This window comes from Carlito syrichta, unplaced genomic scaffold, assembly GCF_000164805.1.
Source record: "Carlito syrichta isolate Samal-C Ts95f unplaced genomic scaffold, Tarsius_syrichta-2.0.1 Scaffold288318, whole genome shotgun sequence".
Classification (NCBI taxonomy): Eukaryota; Metazoa; Chordata; class Mammalia; order Primates; family Tarsiidae; genus Carlito; species Carlito syrichta.
Genome location: NW_007232414.1, coordinates 243,076 through 250,773, shown reverse-complemented (window position 1 = coordinate 250,773; position 7,698 = coordinate 243,076). Strand labels below are relative to the sequence as shown.

General features: G+C 35.7%; 1 pseudogene; it reads left to right on the top strand.

Moving 5' to 3' along the window:
* Positions 1 to 6,768: 6,768 nt before the first annotated feature.
* LOC103255651 lies at positions 6,769 to 7,483 on the top strand (annotated as a pseudogene).
* The last annotated feature ends 215 nt before the right edge of the window (positions 7,484 to 7,698 follow it).

The window sequence follows — 7,698 nt, the reverse complement described above, 5'->3', positions numbered from 1 at the left end:
TCAATTATACGATTTCGTGGTGGAGAATTGTATGGCATGCTCCTTTCAGAGACAGGCTACTCTAAGACCTTGCAGCCTTCCCAGGAGCACACACTGCTCACCACTGTGAGGCTGAAAGCGAAAGTGTCATAGAGTTCAGAGGCTACTTTCTAGAAAGGTTGAATTTGCACAAATCTGAGTCTTGCAGTGTGGACTGGTGTGAATTATATTGTGAATTTATTTTCTTCACAAGTAATTATAAATCTAGTTTTTGTAAAATGATAGGTTTGCCTCTTTTTCGGATGACCATACACTCCAGAAAGTTTGCATTCCTTTACAAAGGGGTTTCCAAGGTTGCTACTGACTGATTTGGGTGCACTGCTGTAAACTATGAAGGTGAAATCTTATTATTGGCTATTTGGTAGTGTGTTTTACAAAACTTCAGTTTGCATACTTTTAATTATAATTACAAGATCACTATTATTTAAATGTATATGGACTTCAAAAATCTGACATTAAGTGCCCTTATTCAGAAACAAAGTGAACATTGAAAAAAGACTCCATGCCTGAGCCCGCGGGTTCGAGACCCGCCTAGGCAACTTGGTGAGACCGCATCTCTACAATAAATCAAAATAATAATAATAATAATAAAATAGCCGGGCGTGATAGTGTGCGCCTGTAGTTCCAGCTACTTGGAAGGTTGCAGCGGAAGGATCACCGGAGCCCAGCAGGTCGAGGCTGCCGTGGCAGGGAGAAAGCCACTGCACTCCAGTCTGGGTGACAGAGTGAGACTCCAACTCAAAAATATAAATAAATAAATAAATAAAAAGAAAAAAGACACCAACGTTTTTAGAAACTTGGACTAAACAACAATCTATATGAAATATTTGTTGGAATAATAACCTAGGCATTATTTTAATATCAACTGCCTATCTCACTGGTTCCTATATATACACAAACATAACTATGTAGTATTTTCATTTGTATGCTTATGACATTTTTATTTGTTCATCTTCCATGCAATTTTTGCATATTTTTGAAAGTTTTCCAAAGAATTTTACCCAAGTAGTTTATGATTATTCAAAAGAAACCTAAGCTTCAGATCCACTATGTGTTTGAGTATATTTCTAAGCTGAAATTGACTCCATAACTTATAAGTAAAATTTTGCTAATAATTTCTAAAACATTTGTAATTGTTTCTTGAGGAAAACAAAGCTAACAGCTTGTGTCTCAGATTTTATTACTACAGTTAAAGTGTGGTAAAGTCACATGTAAAGTAAATATCTCCTTTTGGAAGCATACAGTCTGTAAGCCATCAGAATCATTTTGAGGTTTTTCCATATTGCATTAAATGTTAATAGCTTGTTCCTTTTTATTGATAAGTGGAATTCATTTGTGTGCATAAAATGCAGTGTGTTTCTCCTTCACATTCAAAAGTGATATGAGACCTGTTTCTCCCACTGGGTTTGCTCTTAAGACAAAAACCCAGAATGCAGCACCTCTGCAAGATGACCTAGAGTATCCTTGCATTTTGCAACTCTCTGATGAATTGACTGAGGATAATCCAACTGAGATTGTGCCTGAAATTTTAGAAAACCGTGGAATAAAAATTGTTGTTCTGGAACTCTGACTCAAGAGAAAAACACTGACATGAGACAAGTAATTTTGTTAATGACCACCAATAATTTATTAGGAAAATATCCAAATATGCAGCATTGACTTATTAATATTTTACTCTAGATTATTTAACTCATATCTTTTCATCCAAGAATTCCTCTGTCATTCCAATGTGGTATCATACAATTTTTTTTTTTTGTAAAAATTACTTAGAGTCACTGAAAGTGGAAAACTGTACGAGAGATCTTGTTTTGTATGTAATTTCAATTTCCCGATTGCAAATAGCAATACGTGTCCAGTTAAATAGTTTAGCATGACAGTCCTTACTTAGAAATAAATATTTCTCACAAAATTCATTTTTCCGGGAAATTCACATAGAACAAGATATTCAACTCTAAAGTATATGTATACTGATTTTTTAAAAATGTATCCAGGCATAACCCAAGCCCCTTTCAAGATCTAACATATTATGTCACCCCAGAAAGTGACCTCACACTGTCTCCAGAGCTCCTTGTTATCATACATGGTACATTTGCTTATTCTAGAATTTCGTATATAGAGATTCTTGCATGCCTTTTGCATTCCTTTGTGTCTGCCTTATTCTGCTCAGCACAATGTTTCTGAAATTGTTCACAAGTTGAATATACCAGTAATACAATCCTTTCCATTCTTGACTCAGTGAGTCAGATCTGTTAAGTGGACTATGTTCATTCAGCATTTTGAAAGAAGCATTAAAAATTAAGATATTGCATTTACAACAGCATCCACCACTAAATCCAGAAGAATCTATGCAACACAACTCTCAGGATCCATCTGACTTTAGTGGAAGTCTTACTTCATTCATATACAACTCCATAGAACTAATATCAAGAATCTTACACATCATTAGTATCATTTTCATCCTTCCCCCTTGGTTTTTTTAAGTACAAAATTTCATAATTTCCAAATAAAGAGTTTGTATTGTCTTTTTTGACTTATACTAAATCTTATGATAAAGATTCACCTAATCTAAGAGGAAAGTATGATTCAGGGGGATTCTAGCTCAACATCTAGTACAGGAAGGAGCAGGGCCAGTCATGACCCAGAAACTGCATCTTGCTTCAAGATATCCCGTATCAATGTGACTCATGCATTTGTTAATTAGCTAGATTTAACCACTTCACAAAATACTTACACTGTAAAACACCAAATTGTACATAAAAATCTCATACAATTTTGCATCAATTCTAAGTGATTTAATTTTTTAAAAAAAGATAATTATTTTTGACCCAAAATAAAAAGACACCCCACATTTGCAATGACTATCAACACTATAGCCATGCAAGAAACATGAGACTGGGAACTTTCAATCTTTTGAGCAGTGGAATCCCCTAAGGAGATATCTGAGATGTATGGTTACATCTTGAAAGCGGTTTAGGATTTCTAAATATGATTCTTTTTGGCTGATATATTGCTAATGTCATTAAGCCTTTTCATTATTTCAAATATTATTATTCCAGCAAGTCCATATGGGGCATAACTGCTTTGTTCCTGAGTCTGACTTTTTGGGAATTCCTTGGAAGACTGTCATTCTTGCTGCCTTCTTGGAATTGATTGCTTTTGCCATTTTCTTCTGGATCCTTGATGTGAGTATATGAACATATCATACAGATACACTTACGTTCATAAATAAGAAGAAACATTTACAGTCACTGAACCTTTTATGTAATTTCAGTGTTGCAAATTTCTCTTGTCTCACTGCCCTCACTGCATATCATTGTTTTCTTTATTTCCTATTTTACTGTCATTTTGTTACAAATATTTTTTAACTTCTTTTGAGACCAATTTTTGGACACATGTGTTCTTTAGAAGTATGTTGTGTAACCTTCGAATGCTTTGCAGTTTTCCAGCAAATCTTTGTGTTATTTGGTTCCAGATTTTGTGGTCCTAAGCAAGCTTTCTGTGACATATTTTCTTTACTATTTATTAAGCTGTGTTTTGTAGCCTGGAATGAGGTCTGTCTTGCTGAATACTAGATGTGAGATGGATAAGAATGAATAATCTGTTGTAAGTTGAAGTTTATAGATGGAAATCATTTCAATTGATTGATCAGTTCAGATCAACTATATCCTTATTGATTTTCTAAACACTGAATTTGTGAGTAACTGAAGAGGGGTTTTGAAGTTCCCAGCTATAATTTGGATTCATCTGTTTCTCCCTGCAGTTCTATCAGTTTTTGCTTCATGTGTTTTGAAGTTCTGTTGTTAGGTTCTCACTTGTTAAGGATTGTCATGTCTTCTTGTATAATCAACCACATCACTATTAATTTTGAACTTCTTTTGATTCCAGGTACTTTTCCTTTCTCTGTAATGTGTATTGTGTGAAATTAAAATAACTGTTCCAGCTTTTAAAAATAATGATAGCAATGTATGTCTTTTCTGTCTTCCTTTACTATTAATGTATCGGTGTCTTTATGCTAAAAGTGGATTTTTTATAGACATAATATTGTTGTGTTTTGTTTTATTATGCACCTTCAAGTCACTGTTTTTAAATTGGTGTTTTTAGACCAATTGTTTTAAAAGTGATTATTGATATGTTTGCATTAATATTTCCAGTATATGTTAGTTTTCTATTTGTTGTCCTTGTTTTTTTCTTTTGTCTTCTATTCTTGCTTTATCTTTTCTAGTTTTATTCAGAATTTAGTAGAATATCATATCTTCTTTTCTGTTCATTTGTCATTTATACTTATTACATTTCTTTACTCTTTTACTTTTATCAGATGTTGTCCTTGAGTTCGAAAAAGACATTTTTAAGTAATCCATGTCCTCTCTCCAATAACACTACACCTCTTCCAGAGAAGTGTGGATATCTCTCAGCAGACATTTTCAGTACTCCTGAAAATGCATTTTTCTATTATTCTTTTTCCTCTTTATTACTATTATTATTGGGACCCTGCTGTTATCTATTGGATCAATGAAGGATAAGAAAACATTTACCTTTGTAATTTTTCTTATCTAATGTCCTTTCTTGCATTTTGTTTGTCAAAGTTGCTGACTGATATTATTTGTCTTCTCTCTAGGCAATTCTCCTAGGGACACATTCCCTCAATTCATGTTTGTGTGAGATAGTGTCCATTTCTCCTTCACTTTTGAAGCATAGTTCTTCTGAATACAGGGTTCAAGGTTGATAGTATTTGTTTTAGCACTCTATTTTATTTCATGTTTTGATTGTATGGCTTCTGGTGAGAAGTCTGATATCGTTCTTACCTTTCTTACTCTAAAAGTAAGATTTTCATTTTCTCTGTGGCTTCTTCCATGATTTTTGTCTTTGTCTGTGAATTTTGTAGATTGGATATTATGCGTGTCTCCATGTAGGATTTTTTATGCTGCTCTAAACTTCTTGGATCTGTGATGTGGTGTCAATGTTTTGTTATTCGTCTATCCAACTTTCCCAGAAATGTGGTGCTCTTGCTTCAAATTTAGTAGAATTCATGTTGATCTGATGAGGGGGTGGTTTCCATTTGATATCTTTTTTTTTTTTTTTTTAGTTGGATTCTCACTCTGTCGCCCAGACTGGAGTGCAGTGGCTGCTCCCAGCCACCACAGCCTCGACCTGCTGGGCTCCGGCGATCCTTCAGCCTCAGCCTACCGAATAGCTGGAACTACAGGTGTGCCCTACCACGCCTGGCTGACTTTTTGATTTATTGTAGAGATGAGGTCTCACTGCCCAGGCGGGTCTCGAACCCTCGGGCTCAGGCAATCCACTCACCTCAGCCTCCCAAAGGCACGGGATTACAGGCTGAGCCACCAAGCCTGGCTGATATCTTTTTTTTATTTCCTTAGATTAGCTCCTGTCGAGACATGTTATAACAAGTTAGTACGAATTAATTTTGGTGCCAAAAATGTGAAATTCATGCATCATTTTCCATAAAAAACATTTTCCAAGAACTTTTTGAAGACTCCTCTTATTCAAAAAGAGTTATAAATATTTCTTTTAAAAACAAAATCTAAAGAATAAGTAATTGATGAACTCGTTGTTTTTTCCATTTGCTCCTGCTTGAGGGATGGAGGTGAATGGGGCAAGGAAACTCATTGTATCTTGAACTTGGTATGGTGAAAAGTGAATATCCATGAATACCTGTTAGTGATCCTAGATGCATTATCAATGGTAATAGGATTATAAGTGGCTCCTTGATGCTGCCATATTACACTATCTTGGCAAGTTTGGGGGACTGGCCTCAGCATCTTATCACCAATTGGCCCTTTCAATGGTGGAATTATGTTTTAGTGATCAAGAAAATGTGTCTTTACGTGGTGTGCAAATAAAATTCTGCCTGGATTCTATTTCTGTGATGTCTGTGTTTAGGAAGCACTTTCTGTTTTTCCTTCAAATGCCAGCTGTCTTCTGTGTTGTTGCTTGTGAATTTTCTTTAGCCATCTCCTACTGCCTCTCTGACTTCACGACCCTTGTCTTGTGATCTGGATAAAACATAAGACCTGATTTGTTCAAACTGCTTTTTAATTCTCAAACATTCAACTCTGTATAAAGTTTTAAGGAGCTTTCTGGTGAGATATTGAGGTATATGTTAGTGCACAGATTTTGCCTTTGTTGGGTTCTTAGGAAGCTTTTAAAACAACTTTTAGTTCTAGGCTTATTATGAATATTCTAATTTACACACAAAATTAGATAAATGTTTTTTTAACATAATTTTTAAAATATCTGCCATTTTCACTGAAAAATGCATATAGATTGGTGATTCTTTTTATAGAAAGTAAACATAGCTTTGATAAAAACAAGTTATTTCTATTTGTGTTCTTTATGAAAAATCGTTTATAAAGTATTACCCCTAAAATAGGAAATTCTTTCTGACTTTTTGTATTTTTAATTCTGTTGTATGGGTGGAAGGAAGGTTTCCTCTCTTCAGTGTGCGAGTTCACTACTGAAATAAGGTGACAGTAGACAGCTTTGCAGGGAAAAAAATGCGTACAAACCTTTTGATGTCCCCAAACACAAATGCCATACAAAATATAGGACCTCAAGAAGTACTAGATGTTTGATGTTTAAATAGCACCTTCCTGCTCACGCCGAATCGCCGGTGCTTGCACTGCTGCTGTTAGTCCTCACTTCTCTGCTTCCAACCGAGGCCAGGTGGACCATACCTGGCCAGGTGGACCATACCCGGCCACTGGGACCATGTTCCAACAGAGGCTGATGGCTCTCGACTACCACAACCCGGCCGGCTTCAACTGCAGAGATGAAACAGAATTTCAAAACTTTATTGTTTGGCTTGAAGACCAGAAAACCAGACACTACAAGACTGAAGACAGAGGTAATTTAAGAAACATCCACAGCAGTGACTGGCCCACGTTTTTTGAAAAGTATCTCAGCGATGTTAACTGTCCTTTCAAGATTCATGGACTGGCTTCTTGGTTAGCTGTTAGACTTGAATATGGAGATAATGCTGAAAAATACAAGGGGCTAGTATCTGATAATGCAAAAAATGCAGACTAGGTGACTAAAAATGCAGAGCCATTGATCAATCTGGATGTAAGTCATCCTGATTTTAAGGCTGGTGTGATGGCTTTGGCTAACCTCCTTCAGACCCAGTGTCATGATGATTACTGGTAATGCTTAAGGCAATTTGCATTTTGGTTCAGGAGCACTTGACACAGGATGCAGTTGCTAAAGCAAATCAATCAAAGAGGGTATGCCTGCTGCTTTAGACAAACATATTCTTGGTTTTGACACAGGAGACACAGTTCTTAATGAAGCTGCTCAGATTCTGCGATTGCTGCATGTAGAAGAGCTCAGAGAGCTACAGACAAAAATTCATGAAGCCATAGTCACTGCTCAGGCAATTATTGCTGATCCAAAGACAGACCACAGACTGGGGAAAGTTGGAAGATGAGCACTTCAGAATTTCAGCTTCTCACCTACCTAGTACAGTTTGGGAACCATGTACACTTGTGGCATGTGTTTGGAAATCAAATATTACATTTTCAAGGGAAGAATCCCAGAACATTGACCTTGTTGTAGAGATTCACCACCAATACTTTTTTCTTTAATAAAATTTTTGGAAAGTGGAAAAATTTTTTTTAAAAATAGCATACTCCTCCTAGGGGA